The sequence below is a fragment of the Mastomys coucha genome, unplaced genomic scaffold (genome assembly GCF_008632895.1).
Source record: "Mastomys coucha isolate ucsf_1 unplaced genomic scaffold, UCSF_Mcou_1 pScaffold22, whole genome shotgun sequence".
In the NCBI taxonomy this organism is placed as follows: Eukaryota; Metazoa; Chordata; class Mammalia; order Rodentia; family Muridae; genus Mastomys; species Mastomys coucha.
In genome coordinates, this window is record NW_022196905.1 from 10,651,533 (window position 1) to 10,671,613 (window position 20,081).

Consider the following 20,081-nt stretch of genomic DNA (forward strand, 5'->3'; position numbering starts at 1 on the left):
CCTTCTAATTCTGGATTGTAGTTTATTTCAGATATAGTCAAGTTGACAACCAGGAATAGCCACTACAACTATAAATGGAACTTTAAAGGGGAGATTGAAATGGGCAAGAATGACTAAAAACATCTATCATCTATCTATCTATCTATCTATCTATCTATCTATCTATCTATCTATCTATCTATCTATCTATCATCTATCTATCTATGTTTTTCGAGGCAGGGTTTCTCTGTGTAGTCCTGGCTATCCTGGAACTCACTCTGTAGACCAGGCTGGCCTTGACCTCAGAGACATGCCATCTCCTCTCATGTGCTGGGACTAAAGGTATGTACCACTACCACTCTGACAACAGTGACCTTAGATGCCCTGATTTGGGATGATTGAAAGCTCTTACTTCAACAGAACACCACTTGGCATTCTAATGGTTCCCAATCATGAGAAAAGGAAATACCAGTGCTGCCCGTGAGGAAAAAAATGGTAGCACTGACAACAGTAATAAAGGTATAAAGTGAAATTATCATAGAACATGCTTGTATTAAGCAAGTCTGACACACCTAGAGATAAATTTAAGCTCTACATAAAACTCAAGGGTATACAAAGCTAGTATGCTATATAAGTAGAGTTCCTGTATGAACTTTCCATGGTTGCAAATCTATACATACTTGGCTGATTCAAAGGAAACTTGTCAACACCCTAAGCACTCAATAAATCTGTGCTGCTCAGGAAGCCATTGTGACACTGCCATCTCTATGGATGCAGATGGTGACAGTCTATCTGCTGTTGTGGTGCACAACAACTCAAACTGTAACTACTTTTAAGCTGTATAGCATGCATAGATGACAGAGCACAATCTTCAGACTCAGCTATCACTCTGGTATGTACTACTGAAAATTTACAGTATTACTTTGGTTAAATGTCAACTGAAGGCTCTTTGCCAAAGCACATTTCTAAAAACAAACTCAGATGAACCTCTGTGTGGTGATCTGTCTATCTACCTATCTAGCACCATGAATCAGAAAAACTTTTAACATATCACTTTTTAAATATAGCCTGCCTTTTTCTTTTTGGTATGCCCACACACTAGCTAGTTTCTATAAACAGCTTTAGCTTAGAGTGATTTTTACAACTGAATCTGAGACACTTAAATAGAAAGTTGAGGTTGATTTTAGCTACTGGAAGCATTAGTTGTAGACAAAGCCCCGCACACAGACCCGACACACACTTGTGCTCTGTGGAAGGGTGCAGGTAGTCCACTGTTTATTTCACTGTAATTTGTATTTCCAAAGGAAAGCTACCATGCTTTCACACTGCTCCAGCCCACATACGCTGATGACACACGCAGAGCCTAGAATGCCAGGATGAGCCATTGGGTGGGGCATGAAGCTGCTCTGCCTAACTTTGCTCACACTCCTCTGCCCCCAGCATGCAGTGGGTGCAGCATGTGACTCCACAAGCAGCCACCCAATCTACCCCCTCACCTCAGGCATCATGCAATTAAAGGCCCTTGAGCCACACATCATCCTGACTCTGTGACTCTGTCCACAGAATGTGACTGTCAACTGTTCCCTGAGTTTGGCTGCTGTTGAGCCATTCTATTCTAGTTCTTTTGGAGGGAAACCATACAGAGCATTTGGAGATTATTTATAATGAGGTGTAATTTAGAGCAAGGGATGGTCAATATATTTGACATTTCTAAGAACACTGACTTGGAAGGCAAATATTCCTGAGATACATGGGGTTTCAAGTTCCAGCTTGACCCTGCACTACCCTTAATGTCCTCATCAAGGGATAGAGGCTACTGATGGTGGCCTCATCAGGAGACTGAGCATCATGAGACCGAAGACAAGCAAGGCCACATACTAAGACCATGCTTCAAAAAGGAGGCAGGAGCCACAGCCAGAGCCTGGTGCTGCTTCAGTGATCATGAGATTGGTTATGTGAGGAGAGGATGTACCTGAGAATGGCCAACAATGGCGGCAGCTACTCTAGTAATTGCGACATAGTGTCCACTGAGCTCCCCGCCACTCTGGTGGTCTCTGATGTTGGAGAAACCTGCCCATCCCCAGCATGCCTAGTCAACTGTGCTGTGGCAATGCTGTAGTACCTTAGAGAGATGCAGCTCCATCCTGGTATTAGGTCAGGCTGGAAGGCTGAAAAGGGCTTTTTTTTTTTTTTTTTTTGGTTTTTCGAGACAGGGTTTCTCTGTGTAGCCCTGGCTGTCCTGGAACTCAGAAATCCCCCTGCCTCTGCCTCCCAAGTGCTGGGATTAAAGGCGTGCGCTGAAAAAGGCACTTTTACTGAATAAATCTTCTCGGCTGACTAGTATTCAAAATGCCCTCTGCCACTTTAATTCGATATCAAACCAACCCCACTATTTTTGTTTAACACTACCTGAATGCATCAATATATAATGTATACAATGTACACAATGTAATATAATTATGAGTTCCTAGGCAAAACTTAAGCAAAATTGTCTCACAAGTCACCAAGAGAGAAGGCTAAGTCTCTCAACTGGTCTGCTGTCATTGTATTGATTTAGTTTGCAGGGGTTGTTGTTTTTAGATAACGTCTCACAGTACATCTCACTACCTGTGTTATGATTTTGAATTCCTGATCCACTTTCCTGCATCTGCCACATGCTGGGATTACAGTCATGCACTGCCATGACTACTTCAATTTTGAATTGCTCGTTAACAATCTTGTTCCTTTGCTTTAATTATACTCCAAAAGAAAAACACAACGAAGACTAGGAAGGATCTGGGACTTTCTTCAGTAGCATTCAAGAGCCGGGCGGTGGTGGCACACACCCTGAAGCCCAGCAGTGATGAGGCAGAGGCAGGCGGATCTCTGAGGTTGAGTCCAGCCTGGTTTACATAGCCAGTTCCAGGACAGCCATGACTACACAGAGAAATCTTGAGAAATGATCAATCAAACAAAAAACAACTAACCGACCAAAATGCAAGCAATGGGAGCCTAACAAGCGATAGCTGAGAAACAGAACGCATACAGAAAATACAGAGACCCTTAAGGTCTGCTTGGAGTGGACATTCCCATCTTTCTTTATGCCACAGACATGCATACATCTGAGTCAGGGTGGAGAGGCTAATGGGCTTCAGTGGTACACTGACAATCATCAGTTTAAATGACCACTCGGTTCCCTGTTTCTCATCATAGGGCTGCAGACTGGAAGACGATGAAAGGTACTCCCGGTCTTCCTGCCCCCAAAGGCTGCTACCCATTAGGTATTTCATTCATATTCTAGGTAAGAAAAAAGGTAGATATATTATCTTTTATGAGACTTTGTGCCTTTATTTCTTAAAATATATAATATTTCTCTATATAAACATATATACTTACATATTTATATTGTATAAGTATATATAATTTTATATTTGTTATATATAAATATGTAATCTGTATCATATATACATACATACACATATATATGTACACACACACACATCCTCCTTAGGGACTACTACTCATACCTCTTAGGCCTGAACAGCATGACTATAGATAGCTCAGCTATGCAAAATTAAGACATCAATACTTTTTTACCTTAGCACAATAATACCCAAATAAAATCAGGGCTCCCTTTAAATGCAGGGAAGGCTTTGATGCAGGTTAGTGGTCGGGCACAGGCTTAACATGCATGGGGAAAAACTCCAGAGAACAGCTCAAACAGACCCAGAGTGCATCCAAACTGAGGAGGGCACCACATAGCCTTTGGGTTGGGTGACATCATTTATTCTTGAACAGAGCTTTCTAACTCAGAATTTATTCTCAAATCTTTATCCGTTTTTTTTTTAGACTAAAAAAACCAATTATTACTAAGTTAAAATACTTAAAAAAAATTGAAGCACAATAGAAGCCATTCTTCTCCAAGAATAAATCTTGCTATTAAAAGAGTTACACACACAGAGATCTGTAGAAAAATACTCTATAATGTCTGAGAGCCACGATGCATGAGGCATTCCTAAGACTAAAAGAAAGCTGGGGCTGCTACAAGGTCAGTTCTCAAATATGTACATGTCTAACTAATTAGCAACTCTGGGTTACTTTCAATTACCCGATACAAAATGGCTGCATCACTGATACATTAGGTCACTTCTTAGAACAGCAAAGGCAATTTAACAAGTTTTAAAACTAACTAAATAAAGGCTCCCTTTTTCAGACAACAAAACATATACACAGCAGTCAAGCTTGGTGTCAGAGTTGTGTCATAATTACTTATGGCCCCACAAGTAGTTAGAGCAAAAATCCTTTATTAGAACTTTTTAAAGTTTACGATTATGTAGCTGGGAGCATGGTTTTCAACACTAACTATGCAGATCACATGGTGTCAAAAACACATAAGCTTTCTCTCTCTTTGTACAGAGACTTCTGTTCTATTGTTTATTTTTGGAAAATGGATGTGACCGTGGGACAGGGTAGGAGACAACTTTAAGGCTGGAAGAGGCCTGGGAAATTCATTTAAGACTTTCACTTAAAATGGTCATTGGTCCCATTTATTGAGGAACATCTGCCTGGCTGTGAGAATGAATGTGTTTCTTTTAGGAAGGGTGTGTGTGTTAGGGAGTTTGGCATGTTGTTTTTTAAATGCAGACTACCCATATGGGTTTAGTGAACTTTTTTTGTGGTGGTTGTTTTAAAACTAACAAACAAAAAAGGAAAAAAAGTAAGAGTTTCTTCCTCAAGTGGACAAAGACTTGGGTCCTCTAATGTATTGTTTTTTATAACCTGGAAACTGATTGGGTGACACTCAATCTCCGAGATTAAAATCACTTAGTGAATATTGTATTGCTCCGCTGCTCTCGCTCGTCCTCTTGGCATGTGGGGCCCCACACTGCTCCTTCTGCTGGCGCACTTACCAGCTAATGAAACCTATCCTCAGAGCAGCTGCCCGAATCTATGTCAAACTGCATCTGGCATCCATCTATCTTCCCCCCATCGAAATTCACCTCTGAAATCATACAAAACAGTGAGGGCTCACACCCCAGGCCACACCACCACACCAGTCTCTGTTTCATCAAGACTGAGAAGCAATTTTAGACTCGTGTTTTATTATTTTATTTTAAATGTATTACCTATTTTAGCACGGTGGCTTTTGAAAGGAATAGTGGAAGGCTGTTTTTTAATACAGATACCACCGAGACCTGAAACACTGTAAACATTTCCTCTGCCGGCCAGCAGCCGCCTGGCTTTGGCTGCAACAGAATGTCTCTGGGTTTGCCAGGAGACACAATGCTGCCAGCGGATCCCAGACAAGGGGGCGAGGCTGCTTGCAATTCTTGAGTTGTCATGGCTGTTGAATATGCTGCACCACAAAACCTCCCAGTCCTCAAGGCTTCTCCTGTCAGTTCTGTGGCATTAGCAGAAATGCTGTTGTAGCAAGAAAATTATTGATGTGCGCTCGAGACATTATTTTCAAGAACCATTATTTGAGAGAATGGTGTTCCTTAGTGTATATACACATTAGTTTTAAATGTAGTATTTAAATGATACACTCTTGTGAGCATGATAATAATGGACGACTGAAGAAGTAGAGGTAAGAATCTCTCAAGTTCAAGACCAGCCTGCACTACATAGCGCAACTGTGTCAAAAACAGAGATGAACTCTTCTAACACTTTAGTTGGCTCATTTCATAATAACTGATTCTCTGCTGGTCTTCTGATGATATGACCTGTATATACAGGGACATTACTTTCTCTGATTGTGATGACTACAACTTGAACTATAGAGGAGTATAAGAAGCATGTATCAAAGAGTCTACAAGGAAGCTCTCCAGTCACTGATGACGCCTAAAAAAGACCCAGGTCAACAAGCTGATGTGTCCAAGTGAGGACACCTCAGTCCCACTTGGGAGAAAGAAGAAAGCAATTATAAGTGGGGCGGGGTAGGGAGGGACCTGGGAGGGAAAGTGGACAGGAGGGATGGAGTGGAGGGGGAGAGGGGAACCTGATCTGGTATTAGGTGAGGGAAAAGGACTGAAGCCCTGAGGGCCAGCAAAAAGAATAGAAACAGGCAACCTCAGGAAGTAGGAGATTGGGGGGACCATCCAGAATGCACCAGAGACCTGGGAGGTGAGAGACTCTCAGGACTCAAAGGGAGGGACCTTAGATGAAATGCCTGACAGTAGGGAGAGGGAACTTATAGAGCCCACCTCCAGCAGGAAGACAGGGTATCACGTGAGGGATGGAGTTGCCATCCCACAGTCACATCTCTGCCCCCTAATTGTTCTTGTCTGAAAGAATTACAGGGATGGAAATGGAGAGAAGCCTGAGGAAAAGAAGGTCCAGAGACAGGCTCAAGTGGGATCCAGCTCAAGAGAAGGTCCCAAGGCCTGACACTATTACTGAGGCTATAGAGTTCTCACAAAAGGGACCTAGCATGACTGCCCTCCAAAAGACCCAACAAGCAGCTGAAAGAGTCAAATGCAGATATTTGCACCCAACCAATGGACAGAAGCAGCTGAGAAGAAAGGTGAGCCTGTAGGTGAACCAGCAATCTCAATTAATCTGGACTCCTGAGATCTCTCAAACACTGGACCGCCAACCAGGCAGCATACACCAGCTGATACGAGGCCCCCAACACACATATAGCAGAGGACTTCCGGGTCTGTGTTCTATCAGAAATGATGCACCTAACCCTCAAAGAAATTGGAGGCCCCAGGGAGCTTAGCAGTCAGGTAGGGTAGGGGTTGGGGGCATCCACGTGGAGACAGGGGGATTGGGGAGGAAGTGTGGGATGTGGAGCAGTCAGAGGGTGCAGGGGGGCGGGAATGGAATATGGAGTATAAAAAATAAATTAATTTATATATATATATACACACATATATATGTGTGTGTATGTGTGTGTGTATATATATATACATATATATATATAAAACAGACCCAGGTCAGAAGTAATAGAACAAGGTACCTTTTGCTTATTTATGGACTTTAATTCCAAGACAGGCAGACACACAGGAAGATATGCTGTCAATTTCCATACACTTTTAAAATATGTACTGGGGACTGAACCCAGGTCCTTGAAGCATGCTAATCAAATGCTCTACTGCTGAGCTATACCCCCAGCCCAGCCCTACAGTTTCAAAAAGCCCTGTGGTAACTGTATGTACTATTTCAAGCTTTTTGTCAGTATAGTCAGTATATAATTCACTAACAGAAACTTCTCATACACTAGTGTACAACTAATGTTACGTTATCCATTTCTGAAACTGTTTTATGAATTCAAACAGAAAATCTGTACTGAATGAATGAACAATTATTCTCCCTCCTCCCTTGCCCAGCCCCTGGTAGCCTGCTTTACTTTACTGTCGCTGTGGGCTTGGTTATTTTAGGCACTTCATATGCCAACATCTAGCATTTGCCCTTTTATGTCTGGAGTCTCTCACTTGGTATGTCTTCTAGATTCATAAATGTTGTGCCATTAATATTTTTTTCTGTTTGTGTTTTGAGACAGGGTTGCATTCTGTAATCCAGGCTCAAACTCCTGGTGATCCTCCTGCTTATGTCTTCCAAAAGCTAGGATTATGAGTATACAATACCACATCTAGAAATTTCTTTCCCCCCACCTAATTTTGCATTGTAGAGATATCCCACATTTTGTTTACCTACTTAATTCTGAATGAACATTTGAAATTTTTACCTTCTGGTTAGTGTGAATGATACTGCTACAAATATTGTCCCACACGTATCTGTGTGAACTCCTGCTCTTTCCATTTGGGGGTAATACACCTATAAATGGAATGAAACTGTTGGGTTATAGATGCTTAACTTTCTCAGACCCAAATAATGGGCTTTTAAAAAACAAATCTTTTGAAGCTTCATTTTGTCCTTGTAATGATCACACATTACAGTCATGAGCCAAGGACTCCCTCTGACTTATGTGGAGGCCACCCGATGCTTTCCTTGCAAACTCAGTAGCCAGTTCTTTGAGCTCACCTGAGCTGAGCTGACCTACACAGTTCACCATGCCCTCTTTCAGGAACACTCTGTCCACATGACTTCCAGGACAGCACACACCTCATTTTCTTCCCTTCTGCTGGTCCACGCGTCTCTCCCAGCGGCCTCTGGCCTTTCTCTGACCTCTAAAACTCTACAGTATCCTGGAGGCACAGTCCTTGGCCTTGGGTCTCTTTACAAAACACTGTTCATGTAATTTCAGCATCTTAATGCAACTTTCAAGTGTTTATCTCCAGCCTGTATTCTTCCCTGAGCTCCAGATTCAAATCTCCAATTGGAAATGTGGGCATTAGAATCCATAATCCTTCCTCCATTTACCCAGAGAGCTGGATTGTTGCTTATTCCTTCTTAGCTCATAACAGCACTTACCCAAATCCCCAGCTCCAAACGCCTTGGAGCCACCATCATCTTCCTTATCCAGTTCTGCTTTCGATCTCTCACCCACCCCACCTTACTCCTCCACCCACCAATCCAATCCACCCATCCAATCATCCATCCACCCACCTATCCATTCACCCACCCAGTCACATATCTGTGCATCCATCCATCTGTCTTTGCATCCCAGGGCTGGTATGTAGATGAGGTAGAGTTTATTTATCACGTACAAGGCCCAGGCTGCAGCCTACAACTATACATACAAAACAACTACCTGAATGTGGACGGACATGGATCAACCACAACTCCAGTACCATTATCAGCTTTCTCTGAGTCACGGTCACCTCTTATGCTGGAGCACTGGCATAGCTTCTGGAGATTGTGTTTTCCTTTGTCCCCTAAGATTCATTTCACTTTTAACTATGTGTATGTATGTGGAGCTGTGCATGTGAACACAGATGCCCACAGATGCCAGAAGAGAGTTCAAACCCCCTGGGGTTGGAATTACAGGTGGTTGTAAACCACCCATTGTGGGTACTGGAAGTCAAACTCTTGTCCTCTGCAATCTTAACTGCAGAGCCATCTTTCCAGCCTAGGTTACACTCTCTTCCTCCTCCTTACCGGTGACCCTTAATCCTTTTTATTTTACTTCTTAGATTTTATGTACTTGAGTGTTTTGCCTTCATGAAGATATGTGTAACACACACACACACACACACACACACACACACATGTTTGCTGCCTTTGGAGTCAAGAGGGTGTCTGATCCCTTGAAACTGAAATTAGGGGTAGATGTGAACCACCATGTTGTGCTGGGAACTGAATCCAAGTTGTCTGCTAGAGAAGTCAGTGCTCTCAAATACAGTCCCCAGACCTGTCCTTTTAAAAATGAAGGTTGGAGCATGCCATCCTTCCACTCCAAATCCAACAATGATCTCACACTGCAATCAGTAAAGGCTAAAAGGCTCAATACCTTTTCCATCCTTAACATGGCTGGAACCCCAGCACAGACTGCTTTCCTTGCCCACTCTTATTCTACCAACTCTTCGTGCCCTTACTGGCCCTCACGATTTATGTGGACAGGTTTCTCCTTGGAGCTTTCTCCCTCCAGATCTACATGGCTGTATTTGTCAGGGTTCCATATATCTATGTATATGTGTGTGTGTATTTGTATATGTATATATACATATGTATATTTGTATATGTATATATGTACATCACATATTCTCTGAAGTGACTGTCACATCACAATGGCTCTTACTCACTTCAGGACTTGGGGTCAATGCTGCTGCTGTGTTCAAAGCCTAATCGTCTGTCGTTATGTAGCCTTTAAACAAGACTGTGTCTCTTGTCTGACACTCAAACATGTGTAACACAAGTAACCAAGAAGGTCATACCTGAATTCTCCTTTTAACACTTATTTTTATTATTTTTATTTACATGTATGTATCTTTGTGTGTTTCCTGAGACTAGTAGAGGGTGTTGGATCCCCTGGAGCTAAAGGTACAGATGGTTGTGAGCCACCATATGGGTTCTGGAAACCAATCTCAGGTCCTCTGGAAGAACAGCCAGCACTCTTAACCACTGAGCCATTTTTCCAGCTCTGGACTTGAATCCTTGATTCATAGAAACTGAGATAACAAATGGTTATTGTTATAAGTTAATTTGTTATATAGCAAAAGATACTAATACAAATATTACAAAAATAAGTATCAATGATAAGAGATTACTATTTTAGAAAGGTATATACATTTCATTTAATGATTTTTAAAAATTTTTTTAAATAAATACTGAAAACTTAGAAGTAATGTGTCTGTGTGTGAAGATGAAAGGAATATATATATAGCTCAGGAGGCTGAGGCAGAAAGGTTGGAAGTTCAAGGCCCGTCTGAACTACTTAGTGAGATCCTGTCTCTGAAGAATAATACATTATCCAGAGTGTGATAATAGCTTTGTATACAATTTGCTGACATAGAAAAGTCAAATTTTGTTATTATGCACTGATGAATTCTGAATGCTGCAATACTGGTCTGCTAGGCAACATGGGCCCACTGGTACAATAGAGGCCTGAAGGTTAGGGGGGGTGACTAAATGCATTCTGACTGGATTTGAGGCCTGTTCCACAGGAAGGAACTCATGCTCAGTACTGTAGACCTGGTCAAAGCCATGGCTCCAGAGGTCACAGGCCCTAAGAGAGAACCTATTCTATGCTTTACTAGATAAGACACATTCTCTAAATATGCTTAACACCTCAGACGAGCGGCTTCTGCAGTGAGCGGCAAGTCATATGGAGACTCACAACTGGTCAAAGTACTGACAATAAATGACTGTCAAATGTCCAGCTCTAAATAGAACATCTGTATCAACCCCTGCAAGGTGCAGGAGCATCCTGAAAGCAGAGGCAGAAAGAACAGAGGAGCTAGAGATGGAAGGAGTGCTGCAAAGTGCTAGCTTCTGAACATGACAGTGTTGCTTGCACAAGACACGCAGAAGAGCACACCAACATGATTAGCCACTATCCAGCAGGCTGTTAACTGGACTCCGTGGTCTGCCCCACCTCCAACCCCACTCCAGAAGAACAAGAGCAGACATTGTGGAGGGAGAAAGGTGAGAAGGTGACACACTGGAAGGAGTGTGTAGGGGAGTGAGGGGAGAAAGTGAAGTAGATATGACCAAGAGACTATGTATCCATGGCCTTAAAAAGAGAATGCCTTTGCTTTATACCTACAGTTTATATATTAGCAGCTGGTTTTTGAAAGTTGCTCAAATAATTTTATTTTAATCTTTTGAATCAAGGATTTCATTTCAAAGTAATAGCTTACATTATGCAATCATATAGATTTCATACTCTTCAATCAAAACAATGTTACTGTATTATGATTGAGAAGAGTATGAAATCTGTGAGATTTACAAAATGCTATAATATTCATGAGCAGCATAAACAAAAACAGCTACAGTCTCCTTGCAATTCCTACCTCCAGACTCTTATACACACAGAGTGACCAGCACTAGCTCTCATGCATGCGTGTTCTCCCTGTCTGTCTCTCTCTTTCTGTGTGTATGATTCTTTTATAGCTCAAAAATAATCAGAGAAGCATTTTTAAATAGTTTCATTGAGAAAGAATTTGTATACTGTACAATCCACCCATGACTCATCCAACTCACGGGTTTTCACATTGGCAGGGTTGAAAATCTTTGCACTTGGTGTTTAGACAGGATGTGATAGGAAGAAGCCAAAGAGGGGGCAGTGGGGACGGGTTTGTGTGTGTGTGTGTCTGTTATACAGAAATGCCTACCCTTTTCAGAGGTAAAAAAATCGGTATCTCCCAACGTTAACCTGCGGAGTTTCTTTCCGAATGACTGCCCTTCAGCCCTGCACCTTCCTCAGGCTGTGGAAAGAAGGACCTCTACAGCACAGACTCCCATGGAGTCTCTGTGCCATGTGCAAAGTGCTGGACAGGAAACAAGCATGCTCAGACAGTGGCCATCAGGGCCCCCGGCAGTGGAAACTTTTGCCAGGGCCTATTCCGAGCTCCTGCTTTGGAATTTCCTGCCACTACACTGAGGAAGTTGTGAGACCCTGTTATGGTTTAGTTGATCCAGTAGACAAATATTTGTTGATACCAGCCATGTTCCAATCATTCTGCTAAGCGCAGAAAGCACAACAGGAACTTACAGAACTCGTGTAATCAGCTTCAAGGTGCAGGCAGGACACTGGCAGTGCAAATGTCCGGGCCTGGCTTGAGAAGCCCACAAGAGAGACAGGGCACAAGCTGTCTCTAGGTATGGAACAGCTTTGTCATGTAAAGGACAATTCCTACCATGCTCACCCCCACATTCCAATACCAGTACAGGCTGAGCTTCCCCACCCTCCTCTTAGGCAATCTGACCCAGTAAGAGTAAGCCTTTGTCTGTCTCCATAGAATTACTAAACTACAACAACAAAAACATGTTCTTCATCATTTAGCTGCAGGATCAATGATCACTCTCTGTGGACTCCAATAATATGAATTTCTTAGTTCTACATTAAGTGCTAAAATTAATTTCACTATTTATGGCCCAGGATGATGTAAAGGTAAAAATTTTTTTTACAGATTTCACAAAATTCATTTGAAAGATGCCATCTGTAAATAAGCCTTGATTAAAAAAAATAATAATAAGAGCTGAGCAGTGGTGGCACACACCTTGAATCCCAGCACTTGGCAGGCAGAGGCAGGTGGATTTCTGAGTTCAAGGCCAGCCTGGTCTACAGAGTGAGTTCCAGGACAGTCAGGACTACACAGAGAAACCCTGTCTCAAAAAACCAAAAACCAAAAACCAAAAAAAAAATTTAAGCCCCCCCCCCCCATATGTAGAAGGTTAGTACTTTGAAGAAAATTCAAGACTAATGTAGCAAGGCAGAGGTGGCAGGGGTGAGAAGGGTGAGACACATAATAAGAGTGGCCTGAGAAATGTAAAAATTTATTACACAAAACCAAGAAGCACTGAGCTTCCACCAATATAAATGGCTCTCCAGGGAACAACCACATCGGAAGTTACCTTTTTAAAAGATTTGTTTTCCTCATTTTTAATTATGTGTATCTGTGTACAAGTATGTGCTAGTCCCCAAGATAGCCAGAGGCATGAGATCCCCGTGGATCTTACAGGTAGCAGGGATCTTACTCCCCCTGGAGTTATAGGTGGCATGGGTGCCTAGCAATCAAATTCCCCTGCAATGGCTGTAGGTTTGCTTAGCCACTGACCCATCTCTTAGCTTCTGTCACAGGATCTTTAACTCTTCTTCATCAGATACAAAGTCCAATCCATACTCAAGGAGAGAATTCCACTTCTTAGGAAGTGTAATCTGAGGACATAGTTTTTGTTTTCATCATTTTATTATTATTATTATTATTATTATTATTATTATTATTATTATTATTACTATTCTCTCATCTATTACAGCCCAACCGCAGTTTTCCTCCTCTCCTCCCAGCAACCCCACCCCCACCCCAATCCATTCCTCTTCCTTTTCTTCTTCAGAAAAGGGCAGGCCACGCAGGGATATTAATCAAACATGCCATATCAAGTTGCTATAAGACTAGGCACCTCCCCTCATATTAAGGCTGGATAAGGCAACCCAGTGGGAGGAAAAGGGTCCCAAAAGCAGGTAAAAACCTCACAGAGAACCCCCGGTCCCACTTTTAGGAGTCCCACAAGAAGACCCAAGATATACAACCATATATATGCAGAGGGCCTAGGTCAGACCCATGCAGGCTCCCTGATTGTTGGTTCAGTCTCTATGAGCCCCTAAGGGCCCAGGTCAGTTGATTGTGTGGGTTTTCTTGCGATGTTCTTGATGCCTCTGGCTCCCTCAATCCTTCCTTCCCTTCTTCCTCAGGATTCCCCAAGCTCCACCTAACATATGGCTGAAGGTCTCTGCATCTGCTTCCATCAGGTGCTGATGAACCCTCTCTGATGACAATTATGCTAAGCTTGAGGACATATTCTTAAAGTACTATAATTATTACAAGATTTCTTTTTTATACCTGATAATATTTCTTATTCTGAATCTACTTTTTCTATACAGCTAAATTTATCAATGTTTCTCTAAGGTCCAAGTAAACAGGGACATCTCAGAAAAACACCAGGAGGCCAGGAATTTCCTTAATAAGATAAGCTCAGGAACTTTAGGAAGGTAGCAGAACTCTCTGGAAGGGAAAGGCTAATTAACATTCCTCAGAACACAGGGTGAGAAACTACCTGCGGGTGGGGGCACATTCCACAGGGTGGACCTTTGCCCACCTTCAGACAAGGGAAGTCTAAAGACCAATCAGTTTAAAAAGTCACACTGTCCTACCAATCACATTGTATCTAATGGCTGCTGCCCTGAAAATTGTATAAAAGCTCACTGAACAAGCTGTGTGGGGTCGCCTCCTTTCCTGAGGGTCTGGGATGGCCTCAATGCACTAGAATAAAAATTCTCATGCTCCTTGCATCGATCAGGCTCCATGTGATTCACTCAGGGGATATCCAGTAAGCTAAGGCTCGTCAGGGTCTTACAATTCTTTCTGATTAACAGGTATAGTTTATTTTTCTCTATTCTTGTAACTTTCAGCCTGTTTATGTGATAAGTGCATAGATAACATAACTGTAGATGGCACTCATTTGAGTCCTGCTGATAGGTAACAGATACTTGAGTCTGGCTTCCCACCTCCTACACTGGCATCTATAAGCCATCTATAGTTAATGTAATTTTTTGGTATGGGATGACTCAAGTCTGTTTTGTTTTCTTTATTTCTTCCTTTTCGGATGGAGCAACAACAAAATGTCTTTCGTTTATTTTTTCTTTTGAATAAAGTATTTTACTTTTCCATTCACATGTTATTTTTATTAGTCCTTACAATATACATTTTAACTTTTAAATTTCATTTTCATTGTATTTGTGTGTGTGGGGGGGGGGAGATATGGCATGCATATATGGGTATCCAGAGGCTAGAAGAGGGAGGTGGGACCTCTAAGGGGTTGGAGATATAGAAGTTGTAAAGCAATTGATGTGAATGCTGGGAACTGAACCCAGGGCCTCTGTAAAAGCAGGAGACACTCCATCGCTGGGTGATCTCTCCACCCCCATTCACTTTAAACTGAGGACATAATTCCCAGTGCTATTGTTCTTTGTGTACAAACATCTAAGGTTCCATCTTCCCCAGCCTGGAATAGGTTTCTTTCTAAGGTTTTACAACCTAGCTGGAGTCAGGAAAGGCCTTGTTACATTTGCATTTCCTAAGGAGCCTTGAGGAGCTGACTGAGGCCTGCTGAGCTTGTTGTTTTGCAACAGAATCCAGCTGAAACAAAACAACAGAACCCAACTGAAACAAAGGATGGGTCTTTAAATTAAACTTTGAGCCTTGATCAGAACCTTTGTCTTGGCTTCATTCTTCTCTATTCATTCCCAGCCTCCCTTTCCAGTGTACCCAGTTCTCAGTGGCCACTGAATGTGTGTGTGTATTTATATCCACAGACAATTATGACTCTCAACCTTAATCAGAAGTCTCTCTTTCCAATCCAAAACAAAGCATTTGTTACATCCCCACTAAACCTCAAGGAAAACTGAAGGTAGAAAGACCATGAGGGTTGAGAGGTAGACAGAGGGCTGCAAAATGTTGTCTTCTGGAAATACAACCATTGCGTTAAAAGCTCAACACCTAGAGATGCAATGTGTCTGTAAAATAACAGGCCCATTAACAGACTGCTAGGAATGGAGGAGTGCCAGGAGTAGCAACACAGGCCTCCAATCCCAGCACTCAAGGCAAAGGCAGGTGGCTCTCTTCGAGATTGAGGTCAGCTGATCTACAGAGCAAGCTCCATACCAGCCAAGTAAGACTGTACCTACAAACAAAGAAACCACCAAAATAAAATAAATAAAAAGAATGAAAGAGGAACTCAAGGGTCCTATTCCCCCACTGAACTTTGTAGACTAAAGAAGCAGGGAGTCCCTGCCTTTAGTTGTTGTACCCAAAGGGAGTCTTGCAGGGCTCTTATGGGTAGTCCATCCAATGATTATGCTGATAGCCCTGGTCAGGGGTCCTAAAACAGAGCCAAAAGTCACAAATTTGGGAAAGGGATTTATACAGACAGCAGGAGATTGGGAGGGCAGGGAGGGAAACAGAGAGGTTAGAAGGAGAGAGTAACCTTATATATACATATGCCTTATACACATATGAAACTATCAAAGCAATTGATTTTTAACAATTTTAAGTTGACTAGCATTTCTGGGTCATCTGCAAATTAATTTGGTCTTTTCCAGACTTGTTCTTAAATCTGTTAAGGGTCTAGATCACTGCTTCTCAACTTTGGTTCTCCTGACATCTGAGGCCACACCACTCACAGGGCTACTCTGTGGAATGCAGCTGTTTTGCAGCATTCCTGGTTTCTGTCCCACATGTCAGCAGCAACTCCTAGTTTTGACAATACAGAATGTCTCCAGAAATGTCCAAATGTCCCCTGGACATTCTCCTAGTTCTTTGCCCAGTATGTGGAATAGAATTAATACGGCAGGGTTGCCCCTAATAGAAACCCTAGCATTAAGGCTGTGGAAAGCTTTACTAGTAGACAGAATCTTATACATACATGTTGTCACACCTCATACACTGTCATACTAAGGAAGTTACATGTATCTGTACCCGATGTGATATCACTGGGAGGGACTCTACAATCTTGTGCTCCTGACTTCTCTCTATAGGCCCTTTCTCTTTGCTGAGTTTTGCCTTTGTATTCTTCCACTGTCATGCATCCTAGGCTTGAGGGCTACTGTACCTACGTCCTGTGCATCTTCTCAGCATGCAGTCAAACTCAGTGTGATGTGGACCCAGCAGCACACTGCCTGCCATGCAAGTTAGCTGAAGGTTTGCCTAGCTCAGTGTTCTAACTCAAGGGACTCCATGCAGATATGTGGGGCTCTTTTTCTGCATGCTTCCTTCTTCTCTGGTCTCACAAATACCACATTAATTTGATCTTTTCCAGACTTGATCTTAAATTCTATTAGAGTCTAGATATCTAGCTCTTTCCTCAGCGCAGGTACATTACAGATGTGCCAAAAAAAAAAAAAAAAAAAAAAACCAGTGATGACCTCCAGACATCCTCTGTCAGACATCAGGGTCCACACTGCCTGCTCTCTGGCATATGAAACAGTGCCTTCATATATTTCTGCCTGGTTTTCTAGTTATCTAAGTTATTTACTCTATAGCGATAGACAAAAAAACACAAACAAACAAACAAACAAAAACCAAACTTCATTGTAAGATATTTTGGGGCCGGTGAAAATGGTTCAGCAGGTAAAGGCACTTGCCCCCCACACTTGATGACTTCATCCCTGGAGCCCATGTAAGGGGAGAGAGAGTACTGACTCTACAAAGGTGTCCTCCATGAACACACCATAGCATGCTAGCACATGCATGTGATAATAAAAATTTTAAATATTTTTAAACATTTATTTTTAATTATGTGTCTGTGTGTGGGTATGTGCATATGTGGACTGGTACCTGAGGCAGCCAGATATCCTGGAGCTGGGCTCACAGGTGGTTTTAAGCTGCCTGATGTGGGTGCTGAGACCTAAACCTGCATCTTCTGTAAAAGCGTTTTTATCTCTCTAACTCCTAAAATATCATTTTAATTTTGGTATTAACCTAATCTGAGTTTATGTTCTTAACTCTGCAGAGTTCCAATTCAAGAAACACCTGCAAAGGACCAGCCACACCCTTAGTTACTGATAAGGGTTATCCTGGCGTTATAGTTACAGTGTTTCTTCGTATTCAATCTATTTCCTTATAGTTACAGTGTTTCTTCTTATTCAAACTATTTCTTGATGATTTGGGTGTTTTGACTTTTTGGGAGTTTTTGTTGTTTATTCTTTAATTTTGTTGTTGTTGTTCTGAGACAGTGTTTCACCAAGTATCCCTAGCTGGCTTGTAACTTGCCCTTTAGACCAGTATGACCATGAAGTCACAGGCCTCTGCCTCAAGAGTGTTAAAAGGAGTACACATTTCTGGCTTGATCATTTACTTCTTACATCTTTTTCAGTTAGATTTTGTTCCACAAGTCAGCACTCTCTGACAGGCCTCTTTCCCTGGATTTCATTTGTTCTAACATAGTTGATAAACACTTAGTAGAAGGAAGCCTGGTAGCATGGTGGTAAAGTGCCGGAGATCAAATTCAGTTCCTCCTTTTACTGGCTCTGTGACTAGAGAGAAGGTGTCAACAGATGGATAAAATGGTCCTTCAATCATAGCAGCACTGTGAGGGTGCCATTAATAAAGTGCTATGACTGGTATACAAAAAGACCTCTAGAATGCTCCCTACAACACAGGCATACATACAGGAGGACCTCTAGAGTGCTCCCTACTACACTGGCATACATAGAGGAGGACTTCTAGAGTGTTCCCTACAACGCAGGCATACATTGAGGAGGACCTCTAGCATGCTCACTACAACACTAGCGTACAGGAAGCCCTCTAAGAACACCTACCAAAATACTAAGAAAGTACCAAGCCCCACCATAAATGCTGGACAAGAATAAATATGACATTTTAAAATAAGACTCAAGAGGTTTTTGACTCAGTAAGAGTCACACAACAATAATTTATTTCTTTTTTCTTTTTTTGGTTTTTCAAGACAGGGTTTCTCTGTGTAGCCCTGGCTATCCTGGAACTCACTCTGTAGACCAAGCTGGCCTCAAACTCAGAAATCCACCTGCCTCTGCCTCCCAAGTGCTGGGATTAAAGGCATACATCACCACCGCCCGGCCAAAAATTTATTTCTTACGGATTAAGAACAAATAAATCATTATAACATTTATGGAGCATTAAATACCTTTACCTCTTACTTAATCTTCACAATGGTATCCTCTGGAATCAGATAACATTACTGTGTCCATTTTACAAATATGAAAACTGGGTCTTTTTTTTTTAAAGATTTATTTATTTATTTCATGTGTGTGAGTACACTGTCACTATCTTCAGACACACCAGAAGAGAGCATCAGGTCTCCATTACAGATGGTTGTGAACCACCATGTGGTTGCTGGGAATTGAACTCAGGACCTCAGGAAGAGCAGTCAGTGCTCTTAACCACCGAGCCATCTCTCCAGACTGGAAACTGAGTCTTTTGAAGTTCATGAAGTTACTTAATTACCAGTCACTCAGCTAGCACAGAGCTGGGATCCGAACCTGGAGAGTATAATTGCAGAACAAGCATTTTACTGGCTCACATAGCAGGGTTAGTAAAGGCATAAACAAAAGGAAACCCAGATGATTGTGCCTAGTGAGGCCAAGGATGAAATAACATTTAGACTGTGTCAATTTCACAGCGCAGAAACAGGGAGAGGCAGAGAACTGATCACCAAGACAAGGAATGAAATGGCGAAGTGCATTTAGACTTTTCTGAAGCAAGTGTGCCATTCAATGCTATTGGGAGGTGGCACTGACGCAGCCCTTTGAGGGTGCTTGCTTTATCTTGCAAAGAGGAAGTTCCAAACTTCTCCATACCAGGGCACATGAAGAAAATGGAATCCACAGGGTAGATTCAGTAGACAAATGACTAGGTAAGACACCTGAGGACTAGAGGAGTCAGGATGTACCTGCCAGCACTCCAAGAGTTCAGGAGACTAGATATGAAGAGAGGGAGAGGGGAAGGAAGGAGGCTGAAGTAGGATTCCAGTTAGATGACAGAAGGTCAGAGGGTAATGTAGGGAGGAGAGAGAGAATTCAGGAAAGGAAGGTAGGGACCAAGGGGAAAGAGAAGTGGGCTGAGCCATGCTGAGTCACTGCCTGCCAGACCTTCCATAGACTATTTTGCAACACACTGCCTTGCTGGAGATCTGGAGGAGGACCTACCAGTTTTCTGACTCATCAACCAAAATCCTCGGGTTCCTACCTCAATTAATCCTTACCTTTAGAGCTGTTTTCAAGCCCTGGTAACTTTCTGGTAACTGCATGAATTTTCAAACACTCAGTCTGAAAATTTGTGAAAAACGGTAGATTGTTTAGAGAAATGGGCCTATTGGTTTAGGAAAAAGCAGAAGGGTCAGAAGTTAGAATGGTATTTATCGAATTTTTAGAAAAGGTGACAAGAAATGCATCCTGTGCACCCTTACAGGAGCACACCTTGGAGCAGCATTACAGGTGGAAGGGAGCAGGTGCTGATGAACACTGAGTTTGCCTGATACTCAGGAAGGTCGGATGCAACTGTGTAACACTCAATCTGCCCAGG

At 42.2% G+C, this 20,081-nt stretch overlaps 1 protein-coding gene and 1 long non-coding RNA gene across 4 annotated transcripts in view; one reads left to right on the forward strand and one right to left on the reverse strand.

Annotated features, from left to right (window-relative positions):
- The window catches only part of Sertad2 (SERTA domain containing 2), a 110,255-nt gene that overhangs the window by 44,322 nt on the left and 45,852 nt on the right, over nt 1-20,081 (reverse strand). The window lies entirely within an intron of this gene.
- The window catches only part of LOC116071057, a 24,324-nt gene continuing 5,048 nt past the window's right edge, over nt 806-20,081 (forward strand). For both annotated transcript variants that reach the window (XR_004110691.1, XR_004110690.1), the window contains exons 1-2: nt 806-871; nt 3,172-3,259. This is a non-coding gene — a long non-coding RNA (uncharacterized LOC116071057). The remainder of the gene's footprint in view (nt 872-3,171; nt 3,260-20,081) is intronic.